This window comes from Limanda limanda, chromosome 16 (genome assembly GCF_963576545.1).
Source record: "Limanda limanda chromosome 16, fLimLim1.1, whole genome shotgun sequence".
NCBI classification, from domain to species: domain Eukaryota; kingdom Metazoa; phylum Chordata; class Actinopteri; order Pleuronectiformes; family Pleuronectidae; genus Limanda; species Limanda limanda.
The window spans coordinates 25,453,981-25,470,325 of NC_083651.1; positions in this window are offsets into that span (position 1 = coordinate 25,453,981).

A 16,345-nucleotide genomic window follows, 5' to 3' on the forward strand; every position below is an offset into this window, starting at 1 on the left:
ATCACACAAGTGAGGCAGGAGGGGGGTTGAGGTGAGTTACACATTACTCATCAAGCAACAGGTCCGTGCTCAAGTACTTACTTTGGGCGAGTTATTGCCTAATTTCATTGTCTTTCGTGTACATATACCAATGAATGTTGGGCGGCTGTGATCTTATCGTTCGATAGCCGATAATAAACTGTTGCAACATTTGCCTTTCATTTCAGTGTGACTTTCACAGTAAAAATAAATTGTGCTTTCTTTCACTTGTGTCTTATTTTCCCTTTATAGTCAGAGAAGATGCTGACCAACCACTGAGTTTGTACCTTAAAAGAGTGTCAGACTTTGAGACAAAACATTATGGATCAAGACCAGAAATGTGACTCAGGTAAATCTCTTACAGCAGTCCCAGCTAAATAAATAATTATTGTTAATACTGTTAATTAATAACATTTCTGCTAGTTAAATATATTGCAATATTCTATACAAAAAACGCATTACACTAGTTATAAACCCAATATAATGACAAAATAGCATTCAGTTTATGTGAAGAGCATTCTCCTTATTGGAATAGCTGTTCCATTAATACAGTTGTGTTTATGGATAGAATACTATTGTCTTTGGGTCTAAAGACTTCAGTTATTGATGAAGTCTCCTCTTGAGCTAAAGTTGAAAGAAAGGTCATAGGTCATAGCTGCGGTCTAATTTACCACAAATTATTCTGTCTCTGTCCTAAATCCATCTGAACTGGGTATGTCAGTTTTGGTTTACTTCCTTTTAGGAAATTTGAATTCTCTCTCAAAGTTCCCAATTCAGTCTTTAAAATGCAATAGAATAAAAAAGAGAAAGTAATTCCCTAACCCAGAACTCACAGTACCGTACCCCTTTCTTTCCTCCTCCCTTCCTGTCTTTTCTTTTCCCTACACACATACAAAATCAAGACAGCTTGTTTCCCTGACCCCAATTTTTTAATGTTTTTTAAAATTGACATGATTTTCCATTACTCTATATTAAAAGAAATATATTTACAACATTTCATAACTTCCATTGCAATTAACATCAGACCCATAAGAAAGCAATGGTATCAAGTAAGCCAACAACAGAGGGCGATAGAAAAGCACTGCAGGTCTCGGGAATGACAGAAAACTCTGAAGAAAGTCATAGGAGAGAAAAGCCTCATGTGAACTAATTATCTGTAAATTAAATCTACCTACATGGCCAGTAGAACATTAGGTTCCTTTCTACAAAAGAGAACTTTTAATCGGACTCTCACGCCCACTCTAAATTCACATCAGATTCCTCTGGTCTGCTCTCAGATTTAGTTTCATCCTTTTTGTGAACTAAGTTTGACTCTGCATTGTAAAACTAAACACCCTTTAGCTCTTTTCAACAGCATGGATCTCTGTAGAAAAGTCCCACTATATTTTCAAATTTAAAGGTTTTTCTTTTTCAACTGCATAATGATAAATTTAGCCTCGTCTGGGATTTAAAACTTTATATTTCTCCGCCTTTCAAATGTAGCTTGTCCAGAATAACTTTAAAAAGAGTCTACAGCTGCTCTGTGAGACAGAAATGCAGATGTTTTTTGGGGGCAGAGAAACTACCACACTCACCTCATCCTCTGGTGACCATGAATATCAGCACCAAATTTCATGTATAATAATATTCAATATTTTGATTAAAGCTATTGACCAAGTAGCCAACTGACACTGCCATCTACAGAGCCATGCCACTGGTTTGGCTTACCAACCTTTCTTTATGCCTTGCCTTCCCAGCTCAGACCTGGTCCTCAGTGCACAGAAGGGGCTCCTGGCTCTTGTTAGCGAGTCTGGAGCCACTTTGTTTCGCTCGGTTTGGGACATGGTAGTCCTTTCATGCTCTGAGGGGCCACGGTGGATCATCTTGCAGAAGTTGAGAGAGGTCTTGGCTCACAAAGGGCACCTTTGTCTGAAGAGACCCTTATCTGTCCCGAGCATCAACTTACTCCCACAGCTCAGAACCACTCAAATAAACCCCCACTTTACACTTCAACCACACATACACATAAACGTGAGTCATATGTACAGATGGTGCATACACAGGCAGTAATAATCAGGCTGCAAGGCACCTATACATACATGAACTGCACACACACAAATACCTTTATGTCATTGGTAGGTTTGTATATCACATGTGTGCACATACAGTAGCTCTGTAGTTGTGTCTCACATAAGGTGCACATTATTAGCAGTGCAGTATAAATATGCTGCTGCTGAACAGAAAAACCCATTAACTAAGGGGAAACATATGGTCATACTGTGCAAACAATAAATCCATTGCAAGGTTTATCTGCCTGCACAGATTTACATACACCCACACACCTCCTCACATGCATACATATCATCTCCAAGCAATTAACATCTATATTGATGGCTGTGCATTTCCATTATTTGGCTCATTTTTATTGTTTTGTTCGTGGGTAACATATCTCTGAGTATGTTCACAAACCTCTTTCTCCAGTATATGTGGTGCAATGCCAGTTTGACAATCTACACTGTTTTCATATAAATACATGGCATTTCGACTTCCGATTATGGCTTATTGATATGGACCAATAGTGATACAGACTACACCCACTTAATAAATTTGTTTATGATTGCAAGATTTTGAGTATGCTTTATTCCTCTATGGGGAAAATAGAATCCATGGTTTCACTAGTAAGGATTTGTTTTGTTGTTCTAATTACAGCAGCCTGAAATATATATATGGCTCATATAACATTTTTAAATAGCCTTTTCAGCAAAGACACTGGGCTTTAATATATTTTAGATTCACTCAGCATTTCCTGTACATTTTTCTCATGGGATCCTTGTAAAGGAAACATTTTCAAAGTCCTTAATAGAAGAGTTAGTAGTTATTGTAAAATCATCAAAGTCAAAACTTAACAATCACATTCCTTTCCTACCAAAAGTACCTTATTTTGGAACCATGGCTTAACTATATCAATCCTATGATAAATAATGTGTGTGTGTGTGTGTGTCTGCGTGCAGACATGTGTGTACATGTGTGGATTTTTGTGTGGGTGTACATTGTTTGAGCAATTGAGTGGATAGACATTTAATTGGTTCTGCAGAGAGCATACATTTTGACGGGGATAAACAGATCTCTTTGTCTGCATACGACAAAGATGACAGAGCAGAGACAGAGCAGCATTTGCAGCATAGTGACTCACACTGAGGCTAAACAATTAAGATACAGATGGGTAATTCCTGCTTCGAACAGGATTGTTTTTTCTGCAGGAAACAAAACTCTCTGCAATTTGATGATGAGATTTCATCAAGTTTTTTTTTTTGTCACCTGAACATGAGACTTACACTAGTATGGGACCATTTTAACCATCTCAACTACACCATCAACTATTATTGTAGACAATAGTATTATGCTGTGAACACAATTCATGAAAGGTGTCTAGTTTGGTTATCTCTACAGAAAAATATTATAATATATCTTCATCTTCATGGTTTTAGAAAAAGATGTTTTTGTTTTCAAGTGTTCATACAAAATATGTCAGTGATAATGTCTTTAAAGGATTAACAGTCAAAATGGTTTGAAAGCTAAGTAGATATACTCATAGCATTATAACTAAAAACTCTCTCTCTCTCTCTGTCTCTCTCTCTCTCTCTCTCTGGCTGGGCTTCTGAGAGTTCTGAGACAGACTGGCTCTTTGACTGGAGCGGTGATGCTATCACTGCTAGTTGCACAGGCCTGGCTTTGTATTCCTCCTCCTCTCTCCTTTAATTTTGCTGCACTCACTAGCCAGGTTTCGCGTTGCTCGTGGAACATGGAATAATGAGAAGTGGAAATCAAGACAGAGGAAATCTGAAATTCTCCAAGGGAAGTTGTGCCACATAAAGGTGATTTACAAAGAGTGAGGAGAATAGAATGTCTGCTCCCCTCACCTTACCAGGCACTTAGGGCAATAGAAAGTCATTGAGAAGTTAATCAAATTTACATCAGGGCCACAGCGGCAATCCTCACAGAACTGCTGCCCTATGTTTATGCTGTCACTTCTGACACACCACACCTTCTTCACAGGAGACTTTTTAAGGCAGTTACTTGAAGAAAATCTGATTCAGATTGAATTGTCTCAACAGGCCACACAAACTGCACAAAAGTGAGAACACACTAGAGTCCAACTAAACATATGTGATTTGCATGCATCCTAAATAAACAGAAGAAATCAGAATAGAAGATAGAGTCCTCTGATGATCGTGTGTCAGTGGATAGAGACAAAGATAGAGAGATTCCATTCAAGAAAAACAAGAGAGAAAAGCAAAAGCAGAAACGTGAACATTCAAGTCTCCATATCCTCTTCTGTACATTAACTAACAGTAAATAAACAAGATATATCATTCAACAATAATGTGTCCATTCAAATGAAGAATCATGTTATTCAAACAGGAGCGTAATCTGTCCTGTTAGAAGATTAGAGTTGATATATAAATATATGAGTCGTGTTGACTGGTGCAATAAAACAAAAGCAAAGAAAAAAGTTTGCCGCTTCTCTTAGAGAAAGTGCTGCACATATATGCACTGTATGGATGGCTGAATGGCAGAATACAGACCATTTATGTTATTACTTTTGGAAGCCCTGTCCAGATGGACATGTCTGTGCTGAAAACCCTACGAGCTCCACCTACCAGCAAACTCCCAGTGTCTGCAAAACGAGCAGGAGAGTTGGTCACAACAGGAAATACTTGCTTTGGTGTTCTATTCAGGTTGTGCTAAATATAAGGAAGTGTTCATTTTAACCCTCAACAAGATCTTCTCCTAAACCTAAAAAACGCTGTCCCGAAACCCAATGAAACCATGACTCTCCATAAGTTTAACAATATGTTTCTTATTGTCACCATGACAATAAAAGTCAGGAGACATCTATGGGTTGTGTGAGAGATCAGCGACAAATGGCCTACCTAATCATTCAGATCTGAGGATGGACAGACAGACAGCTCACTCTCCAGCTCTCTGTCTCTCTAACACAGAGAGAGAGAGAGAGAGAGAGAGAGAGAGAGAGAGAGAGAGAGAGAGAGAGAGAGAGAGAGAGAGAGAGAGAGAGAGAGAGAGAGAGAGAGAGAGAGAGAGAGAGAGAGAGAGAGAGAGAGAGAGAGAGAGAGAGAGAGAGAGAGAGAGAGAGAGAGAGAGAGAGAGAGAGAGAGAGAGAGAGAGAGAGAGAGAGAGAGAGAAAGATACACTCACACATAATTACTTGTACGTCCCTGTACGTGGTCACAGTTGGAAAGTGTGTCTCTGTGTCTGGCATGCATTAGAAGGTGTCAGGGTCGGTCAGGGGCAGAGAGAAGATCAGTGCTGGAGCTCAGTCAGCCATGGCCACAGACTGTCAGACACTAACCTCTCAGAACCTCGGCATGGAGCTGATATGTGTATCAGTAGATGGGATATGTTCCACTCCACACCCATGTACACACACACAGACAGAATCTGATTCACAGGACTGAACAAAACCACTCATGTTTCTGTCGGGAACCATCTGATGGATCGTCATGTTCTAGGAGCTTTAACTTGAGGGCTTTTGTTGCTTGCAATAAGTAGCCTAACCAGTCCTGATTCAAAAATCTGATTTTGTAGCGTAATTCTTGGGTTTGTTCAGGTTTCGTTGTGCTGTGTGTTTATTATTCCCTGGGGTAGCTTATTCTCACCTGAATCAGTTTGCTATTTTTCTGAATGTGTTCAATTTGTACTTTGTTGTCACCCCAATTTGTTTCAAAAATCTGGACTCAACTCACAATGACATTGCACTGCTGAAAGAAACAGAAATAAGACAATTAACAGCAGTGGCTCAGGTGAGAGCAGATCCACAGTCACGGTGCACATCATTTTATAAACATTACAGGACTCCACGTAATCCGTTTTCAGACATGACATGTGGAGGAACTGCAGAGAATTGAACACTTTCTCCGCAGTTTTCTGTTCACACATGAACAACGCAACGGGAGATTCTCCGCTCACATGCATTCCTGTGTGTGTCTGAAAGCAGCTATTGAGTGGATGTTGAACAATCCCACTTTAATGCACATTTGCCGAAAGTATCCACACAGAGAGGTGTAAAACTGCTGCTGCTGAATCAACCTGAAAGAAATAATAAAACATGCATAAAATACACTCTTATAGCCACGGAAGGACTCTAAGCAACATTTTAAGGGCATTTACTCTAAATTAAATGAACTAAATACACTGGAAACTAACCTGAATTAATTTTAGACTTCTTCAATGTTGCTGTGAGGGTTCTTTCATATCCATATTTTCCCATGCTGCGATCCCAGTGAGTATAATGCTATCACAGCTGATCAAATCCAAGATAGCACATCAACTTGTGTTTCTGGCAGATTCCAGCAAACCCTCAAGCTGATCCACTCAAAGTCACTGAGATGCTGCAGTTGATATTGTGTTGCCCAATAGTTTTTATTGTTAATCCAGCTGCGTTTTCTGACTAGAATCAGTATGAGCTTTAATTCAAAAATTGAAATAGAATGTGAGTTAAACAGCTGTTTTTTTCTTTCATAAATTTCCTAATGGGAAATTCAAGAGCCAGAGCCTATGAACACAATTCAAATATTGAGTCACAATGTCACAAAACTGTCATCCCACCATCATCCTTGTTCTTATACTCATCATCCCTAATTTGTCTGGCATTGTTTCCCTCATTGGTTTGGACAAACTACCACATTTTCCCTTGAAGACAACTAAAACCAGCGTTACCAGTCTTCTGGGTGCAGTTATTTAGAGGAGCCTTGGAGTTTGAAAAAACCTCAACAGCTTCAGTGTAAACACACCATAGCACTCCATTCCGCCACTAAATGATTCCCAGTGGAGACTCTCCACGTTTCATCACATGGGTGACATCACAAATGAACTCTGGTTCCTATGGACTGCATCTTGGGAGCAGGAAGAGTTGTTTATGTACTTAATAAAACAGACCGAGCTCAACAGAGTAATATATGCAAACCCACTTTTAGGGTGGATTATTTTCACTTGTGTGTCACACAGTCGGGGGACGTGATTTTCACTGCAAAGACTCTAGGGGTTTTGACAGACATATTACTCTATAGGATTACAGTCACTGAGATAGGCCACACAACAATGAGGGCGATATTTATAGTCAACTACAGTACATACAGCATACGGCCATATAATGTAATGACTGTACCTTTTCAAGCGCTCAGTGCAGAAGAAGCAGCCTCGAGCATTGGAAACTGAGCTACATGTTCAATGAATGCAACAAGTTACTGTTACAAATACAAGATACGAATTCATATCCCCATCCTTCATTCCCCTCCTTTTTGTATTCTGTTTCCCCTTTTGTAGCATTCTGTTGTGCTCATTGTTTCTTACGGTTGTTCGATTTCTGTTATTCCTTTCCATCAGCCTAACATGGCTGGATTACCAACCACAAACTCCAGTTTTACCCTGTAAAAGCTGGTTGTATAAAACTTGATTAGTTGCAAATTATTTTTATGTGTATTATAAATGTGCAGTTCCAACTGAGATGGGTCCTGCATTCTTACTTTGCCTAGTTTATATTTTGTCAACATTACTTGGGTGCAGCAGACAGAGGCGGATATTAACTCTGCTGCTGGATCACGCGCTGTTGTTTACACTATCCCGACACTGTTATGCTCTTATCACCACAAACTGACATCTCCGTCAGTGTCTTCTACGTTTATGAGTTTTTTCATCAGGAGATATGTCTGTCTGTCGCGTCATCAATTACATCAATCCCCCCCATGCGCACCACTGAGACTCCAAAAGTGTTTTGTGGACTCAAATACTTCACCCACCCCTCCATCAGCCTAGTGCTGAGTAGATGAATGAATCTGATTAATTTACTTGAATCTGAGTGAATTAACATTTCTATGATTTGGTACATTACCAATAACAACAATTAGCTCTGACCCAATTAGGCCAGTCTTGCTGAAACCAAAGGAAAACACAATATGTATATATAATATGTACTTAAGTTCCCAAACAATCGTTTCTATAATGTAATTTTAAAGCTATATTTTTTGAATCTTGAACTACCATTTTACTTTTTAGACACCAAAAATTGTTGTAGGAGAAGACATCATAGGAGGTTTCATTTCCAGGTACAACATAAAAGTAAAGGAGTAGAAAAAGGATAGGTTTCAAAGTAATCGCAAACTTTGACCCTCATCTGATGATTTCGCAGAGAGGTGATGAAAAAAGAATTGCGAAAAATAGGTGTTGAAAAGGAAAAGTATAGGTGGGAGGGATTTCATTTTTTGTCATGATTGCATTAGAGGTAGTAAAAGAGGGAAATGAAAGTGAAGGGACATGATTATGTGTGGAAAGGGTATATGAGGCGTTCTTTGAAGAGATGAGTTTTCAGCCTTTGATGGAAGAATAGGGAGTGGAGTAAGAAGGTCAATCCACTTCTGATATGAGAGGAGAGAAGACATGGGGAGAAGCAGGGAAGTGAAGGCTAAGTAGTCAAGCCATGGCTCAAACATGAGTCCTTCTTTCTCCACCCTGTGAGATGATCCTCTCCATTCTTCTCAGGCGATGGTATTAGTCTTGAAATGGTGATCGGGTGACACACACAAAACCACAATGCACACACATTAAATTTTGGGGGCCCGAGCTGCAGCTTACAGAAAGTATTAAATAATGCCATCACACATACACTGTCATTGCTTTTAGAATATTCCTCAAATCCCTGTAATATGAAATGGTCACATGGATTGTGCAATCATTCAATTAAAGCAATCACCCTCCAATGCTTCAGTCTGTTAAATTCCTACAAATCATGCATTTGAAATTACTGCAGATGGTTTCCTACGTTTCAGCCACTACTTCTCCATTCATGTAAGGCCAATGTTAACTTGCAAGAAGTACTTGACAGCTGCTTGAAATAGTTAGACCGCCACAGTGAATGCACATTATTTTGTCAAAGGTACATTACTGTCACTATAGATGGATCACCACACAAGCAAGTTAGGTGGCCTATGAGGCAGGTTCAATATCAGTTGATCAGTCATTTTCTATTTACAGAATTGTTAAGGAATGTTGCGCTGCTAAATTACCATGTTTCAAAGGAATAGAGACAAAAAAGAGACAAAATTCTGGAAATGTGCTCTTTTTATTTCTTGCCTAGAGTTAAATGAGAGTTTTCATAGGTTTATTATTTCTATACACTAAACACAAAACTAGGGCCAACAGCTTGACTATTGTGTATGTGTGTACCCAGATCTTATATGATATATCCAAATATATCGTATCCACCTGTGCCATAGTGCTCCATTATGGTCTAAATCTATGAAAGACCAGATAACATCACTCAGCCCACATACACAGTCCTATTATTAGAAATATTCAATGGAGTGACAGAAAGTGTCCCGAACATAAGTGCTATACATTCTGATCTACTGGTAAATGGAATATCTTAGTCATGTTGGCAAGTCTTTATGTTTGCTTTCTTGCTAAGAAATAGATTCTCAATGTCGTTCTTATAACTTTAAAAAGGAAACAGTGCTAAGAAACCGGTCTGTCAGCCCTTTTAAGCTCTATAGTCAACACATTAGCTGTCATTTTGAATCCATACACACACACTACAAAAGGAGCAGTTGTGTATTCAGAGGGAGTGGTGTGATTATACCATTTCCCTCTGGAACGGTGCCTGCCTGGAGTCTTGTTGTCTCCATAAGCTCGACTCAAGTGAAACGCAAACTTTCCAAGTTCCTCAAAGTTTCATGTAGTCCCTATTTATTAAGTGTATTAAGTTATTAAATCTAATTATTGGAAAATAATGAACATCAACAAATGTCATGTAGTGTCGTTTCATATTAGGTTTGTGCTGTTGCCATATCAGCTGACTTGAATGTAAAAATGTATTGGTTTCTGTTGACATCTTTCTTTGTCTATTGGTGTATCGCTGGCATTAGTTTCAAAAGATACCTTAGTGCTGAAAGATCATCATCCGATGGAGTGAAAAACACTTGTGTGTCATCTGCTTGATTACACAGATTTTTTAGCTCGCCCAATAAACATCACAAGGGTTTCTAAGTCTTAAAACGTTAAATTACATGAAACAACAGTTCTCAGAGCAACAGAGCTCAGTGAATATTTAACAGTAAAGTGGCTCCTCAGGGGTCTATCGTGGTGTGAGTGACATGGTTGCAATGATTCTTATGTGACTCTGGCAACATAGGACGCTGTGCAGTTCAAGGGAAGGATGGTCCGTTAACAACAAAATAACTGACAGATCCCGGGACATCATGGTCAGTGGGAGGGAGGGATTCCTGCGCTGGTGTTGTTGCTAGTGAGTTTTCTTGACATGTGGGTTAGGGTTAGGGCTTTATCTCTGCACATTTGAACGTCATATCCTCAGCTGGTTAGACCTATGAGATCAGACAGGTTAAGGCACACACATTTACTCTAAACATACAATGTGTAGGCTTTAAAAAAAAATGGAAAACAGTTAAACATTTGGAATTCCATGAATTAAATATCGTATTGAGAGCTGTTTGATCATCTAAGTTATATTACTATTTCTGCTTTTCTGACTCAGATATATTAAAGAAGAAATAGTAATATAACTTAGTCAATAATACACAATGAAACATTGCTAGTAGCACATGATCAATCCTAAAAGGAGCCAAAATAAACATTGGCTCCTTACCTACTCAACACTATGCCGATGGAGAAGTGAGTGTCATATCATGGTGGGGCTGCTCTCAGATTAGTTTGAGGTGTTGGCTGTACATACCACTGCAGCATGTCACCGAAATCCTCACCCAAAAGTTGATGAGTAAGAACACTGGGATTTGTTATGGTCCAGTACCTCACAATGAAACAGAAACTCTTTGTGTGGTGTAAATGGACTATTTGTCATACAAATAAAACACTTTGAGAACTGAAATGTACTGAGCAGAATTCCTTACACTATTATATATTGGTGGCAGGGTCCTCTGTAAATAAGGTTTGTGAAATTATACATTTTCACTTTGGTCTTTAACATTATGACTTTAAACTCTGTATGTTTATTTTCACTCCTTGACCTTGTTTAAGCTGCATAACCACAGATTGTTCACATGCTGACCCTGAAACCAACTACAATTAGCCTATATGAGCCTAATAACTGAATCTCTCTTCTGCAATTGGTCCACACAGGTCACCCTTCACTCGCCAGGTCCATGACCTTTCACGATTTCCTCAGTTATCCCACTGGTCGAGCTGACTACTAGATACTGGAACACCCTACAAGACCTGTTGTTTTGGATATTCCTAGACCAACTCTTCTAGTCTTCACAATTTGGTGCTCATTAGAGTTGCTAAGATGCTTACGCATGAGGTTTTTCTGCCTACAACATTTACACTTCAGGAATGGACTGTTAACCTGCTGCGTAATCTATTGTCCGTTGAAGGGTGCTTGAGGTACGGTACTTAAGAAATTAGTAATCTGCAATTAACCTGGACTTAGCTTTGTGGCTCAACAGTATATAGAATTATAACATTGTTTAGCTGATTATTTGGCTCACATTTTATCTGTCGTGATTATGATGCTCACATCAGCCTCATTTCTATTAAGGTTTCTAATGAAAATTATCTGATAAAACACATTGTACGCTGCCAGTTCAGCACCAAACTCCACTCCATACTAGTTCTAATGTAGCCCTCTGTGTAAACTGTTTGCTAACATAGAGATGCTTTCAATCATGCACTGGACTCCACGGATCCTCCGTATTTTCTCCGGAGAACGTGCATGTGTGAACGTGAATGTCAGAATGAGACTCTCGAAAACTAAAAGGAAAAAAAAATCTCCCGGTAAAAAAGCACTGAAAAATGTCAACAGAGTTGGCGGTGGTGATGGCGGTGTCTGGGTGCTGTAAACAAAACCACAGAGTTGATACGTCACTTCCTGTCTCTGTTTGCTGCTCCAGGCTCCACCACCTCTCGCTTGAATAATGTGGAGGATTTGATGCTGGTGAGAAACTCCTGCTGTGTTGTGCATGTGTGAAAGGCAAACTGTGGGTAAACTCCTGAGCCAATTCTCCAGATTATACCCGCAGGTCATGTCTGAAAACGATTATATTCACTTTAACAACTTGATAAGGTTATGTGTTACTGTTGTGTTGTCAGCAGCTTGCTTTTCTGAACCCAACTTTGCAAAAAAGTGTAATTAATTCAGACTTAAATCTGCAAAACATCATCCACTGTTCTTCTGAATACAACATGTGCAACAAACAACATCTCTTTTATTCCGATTTTCTGTTGTTAATCATGCTTATTGTGATTAAATTGTGCTTCTCCAATGCTTCATATTGAAAGAGGAGGGTCCAATTAACATGTACAGAGACATAGAAAATGTAGCTGTTACATGAGCTGCCTAAGAATAACAAACAATCTATTTCACCAATATGACAAATACGGTATCTCCCTGGTGAGTAAAATGAGGAGTTGAGTTGTTTCCGTGTAGATAATCTTATTGTAAGAAGTTGTGCTTATATGATTATAGGCTTCCCTTAAAAAGCTAGCATGAAATGACACACTCACATGGAACAGATGTATGCATGACTGACTAATTAACTTACTCAGTGGAGCCGATCTGTATAGATAAGTCCAGTGTTTGGCTTGTTACCTCAGCTTGAAAAACACTTTGCTTTATGCAGCATGCATCTCAGATCACACAGGAATTTTCTTTAGTGGTCGACATAAGTGATGTGTGCACACATCTCTGAAGTTGTTATGTTGGTATGTAGAATGAGACCAGTGTTCTCATTTTTTTTTCTTTATTTTACAGGGCCAGAACAACATATTTCCAGTATGTCAACATACATTAGTCATTTATCCTATTCAAACTCCAAGCAGCTTCCAATCAGTTGTCTTCCCAACACATAATCAGCGTTGGCACAGAAGCCTCCTGGGCATTTAAGACACTGGGCCCTGTATTTTAAACAATGTTAAATTACAGACTTGTGTGGAAATGTTAAGGCCTTAAAAGCCGGACAACTTCCTGATGATAAACTCTTCAGCCTCCTCAAAATGAAAAACCCATTAAACACCCGCAACGCCTCGTCGCCTCCGCAGTCAACGGCATAAAAGCAAAAGAGATAAAACAGAAACATTAAATAGGAAAAACATGAGAACCCCCCCCCCCCATCGAGAGCAGGCAAGTGATGGAAGCCTCACAATTTGTTTTCTCTTTTTGCTTCCTGCTTTTTTCTCATCTTGGCTTCTCAGACAGTTTTCTTTTTGCCGATAAACATTCGAGAGCTGGGTGCCAGTGCTGTGAAGATATTTTCTGCTGCTGCCTCATAGGCATTGAGCTTTGAAAGACAATGTGGTCAGAAATGACGAATATATAACCAGTGGCTATAATTTCTTTAATATTTGCTGCTGATGTGGGACAGAATACAACGGTTTGTTAGACGATGCAAGATGCAAGTCAAATGGGAATTTAAAAAAAAATACAAATATTGTCTTGTCACAATAAGGCACCTCTTCTGATAGTTTGACACATTGAACCAAATGCTTTATGCTCAAATTCAGTGGTTCACCCTTTTTCAGAAAGCAAAATACAACCTCAGTGCCGATGCTAAAGTAAAGCCAAGAATCTTAACACCCTGTCTACACTTGGCTAACAAGTTTGGCTTGCTGGATGCTTTTCTGATACAGCTATAATCTTGCCTGTTGCTTGATACCCTGGCGAGCATACTCCTTGGCTGAACACAGAGAGCTAGGGTGGTGAGCTGATGGGCTATATGAGCTGATTTGGTCGCTGAATGACTGGTGTTAGCCAGCTACAGTGGAAGGGATGCCTGGTTTATGTTGGCTCTGTTTTTACCTGGTTGTTTTTAGGAAGGTTCTCCTCCTGATTCACTGGCACCATGGCTGGTTGCACAGGCTGATGTACTGGTTATGTCTCAGAGAGCAACTATCATCCAACTGAAATAGGAAAAGGGATCCTTTAATTACTGTCAACACATTACATAAGGTACACCACACACAGCAAACACACCTTCACTAATCCTTGTCTTCAATACTCACTATGCTGTCATAGTCTTTTAATCTGTTGTGTTGTAGAGACATGATCAAAACGAGTGCTCTTGGCAGCTGTGGCTGTGGCTGAACAAAGATGTTTCTCACGGCAAGTAAAATTCTAAATTGCAGGTGCATTCTAAAAAAAGTTCTAATTTTCAAAAATAAAATAAAAAAAGGCATTTAGTTTCCCTTTTTGTTCTTTTGTTTCCTCATTTTCAACAGTCTCAACCAACTCATAAACACATCAACTGAACAGCCTTAACACCTCCTTTGCTCCTCCTTTATATTCCTCTTGCATCCCACCCCCACTTCTTTTGTTCACTGAGAGAATGGGTCTCTAGCTTGTCCTGTTAGTATTCAAATCTGGGCTAAAATGGTGTATTGTTACGTCAAATTACTGCTTTTAACAATCGCTACAGTCCCAGAACATATATGCCATACCGTTTTAAAACTTCCAATTTGTTTATTTGTTCATGCACACAAAAGTTACTGGACTGATGCTTTTCACTTTATATATGCTTCCTTTAGGCAACATCATCAGAAAGCACCAAATACACTTCTTCTGTTACGCAGCTGACCCCCAGATGTACATATCTATGAACCCCGATGAATATAATCATTTAGTTAAACTTCAGAATGTTTGAAAGACACCAATGTCAGCATGATCCATAAGTTTTACTTTAAGTTAGACACAACTGAAGTCATTATCATTGGCCCTAATCATCTCAGATAACATTATCTGATCAGATAGTCACCTTGGATGGTATAAGCTTGGCCCCCAGCTCTACTGTGAGAGACCTTGCAGTTATGTTTGACCAGGACATTTAATTTGACCCAGATATAAAGCAAGTCTCTAGGACAGCTTTCTTCCACCTCCGCAATATTATGAAAATTAGAACCCTCCTGTCTGAGAAGGATGCTGAGAAACTCGTCCATGCATTTGTTATCTCTCGAGTGGATTACTGTAATTCTTTATTATCAGGATGTCCCGGTAAGTCAGTAAAAAATGAGTGCTGACAGGAACTAGAAGGATAGATCATATTACTCCTGTCGTAGCTTCTCTGAATTGGCTCCCTGTAAAGTTCATAATATAATTCAAGATCCTGCTCCTCACATATAAATCCCTTAAAAATCAAGCCCCTTCCTATATCAAAGAGCTCATAAAACCATATTATTCAAATAGATCACTTCATTCCCAAACCACAGGCTCTCCTGTGGTTCCAAGAATCTGTAAGAGTAGAATGGGAGGTATTGCCTTCAGCTACCAGGCTCCTCTTCTTTGAAACCAGCTCCCACTCTGGGTTTAGGAGGCAGACCCCATCTCTACATTTAAGGTTAGACATAAATCTCTTCTCTTTATATAGATTACCGTGCGGGCTTGATCAAGTGAGCCCTGCTATAGGTCTAGACTGCTGGGGGAACTCCCATCATGCAGTGAGCACTTCTCTCTCTGTCTCTCTGTCCTCATTTTATGACATGTCCCTAACTTTGTACTTTTTAAATTCCCATTGTCTGCACTTCTCTTTTTTTAGAGCACACTATGTGAAGCTACTTTTCCCTTCTCGCTGTTTATTGCTCCTTAGCATATGTGCACACAGTCGGAATGCTTAACAGAATTCACAGATTTGAGTTCCATGAGATGATTTACAACACTTGTCATTGGTCCATGATATCCTGAGCCACTAAACCAAAAAGGCTAGTAAGGCTGTGCCTGTTAAAATTGACATGCTTTGACAAAATTTGAAAAAAATAAATCATTTTTCTCTTATTGGTCAAGGTCCAGCTAGGATGGCGTCTGGGCCTGGATTGCTGTCTGTCTATTAGTGACCCCTGTCCTAGACTATCACCCATACATGTGTCTCTGACTGATGCTGCCACATTAAAGCCAATCTTGAATCTGTTTAACCTGAATTAATCTTATACTGTTTGTTTGCCCAACCACACTATCCTTTGGGCACTTTCCTATTTTCGATTATTTATTGGTCCTCCTCGAAGAGTTCCACAATATACTGTCACTTTTTTATTTTTTGCGTGCTGGACAATGTGTGTAGAGCTTTTCATATACAGCCTCTGGTGCAAGAAGTTAGAAAACTTTGTGTTCATCCTACCTGGTTTATCTTATGCATGTCAGCTGGTTTCGAGGTCTTAAACAATAGACCAGTTTGTGGTCCCCACACACACACACACACCTTTAACTCTGTCCACAGACACTGCACTGATGTTTGGATGTTTATTCAAAGTTCATTAAGATTGAACATGACAAGAGGACAGAGGAACAGACAAGAGAGAGATTTCTGGATAAATCACAGGT